This window comes from Eimeria tenella, genomic scaffold, assembly GCF_000499545.2.
Source record: "Eimeria tenella Houghton genomic scaffold, Eth_scaff2071, whole genome shotgun sequence".
Classification (NCBI taxonomy): Eukaryota; Apicomplexa; class Conoidasida; order Eucoccidiorida; family Eimeriidae; genus Eimeria; species Eimeria tenella.
In genome coordinates, this window is record NW_013541916.1 from 1 (window position 1) to 875 (window position 875).

The window sequence follows — 875 nt, forward strand, 5'->3', positions numbered from 1 at the left end:
TTCAAGTGGCTGCATGCTGCTGCTGCTGCTGCTGCGGGGAGGCGCTCGGCTGTATAGGCACCTGCAGCAGAGACGGGGTGCTGTTGCGTCTGCCGTTGCTGCTGCTGCTGCTGCTGAGAGACGCCAGGCGCGGCAGCAGCCCCTGTGTTGCAGCAGCAAGATGTCTCCGTGCCCGCAGCCGTGCAAGAAGGGATGGGCAGCTGCTGCTGCGGTTGCGGTTGCTGCTGCTGCTGCTGCTGGGGACGGCAACAGCAGCGCCAAGCTGCGTTTCGAGCTCCGGCAGCGCTGCTGTTGCTGCTGTCGCTGCTGCTGTTGCTGCTGCTGCTGGCTCTCCCTCCTGCTGCGCCGTGCTGCAGTAGCTGTGGCTCCGTGAAAGACGAGCTCCCGGGCACAACTGCTGTTGCAGTAGCAGCAGCTGCTGCTGCTGCTGCTGCTGCAGCTTTGTCAGCCCTTGCGGCCTCTCAGATGAAACAAGGGGGACGCTCTGCAGCTGCGCTGTAGAGCGCCCTGCAGCAGCAAAGGCAGCAGCACCACAGCAAATGGCAGCTACACAACAGCAGCAGCAACAACAGCACTAGCAGCAGCACCAGAAACAGCAGCAGTAAAGGACTTACTGGATTCAAGGCAGTCCACAAGGGAAGAGTCTCGAGAGCAGAAGTAGGCCCCTCCCTCTGCAGGCAGCAGCAGCAGCAACAGCAACAGCAGAGAAGCAGCTGCAGCAGCAAAGCCTGAGCCCCACTTAGCTCACAGCTTCTGCTGCTGCCTAGCAGCAGCAGCTCCAGCAGCATTTACAGCAGCAACAAAACCAACGACAGAGCCAATGCTAAGACGATGCAGCACCAGCAGCAGCAGCAGCAGCAGCGGCTGCCTACCAC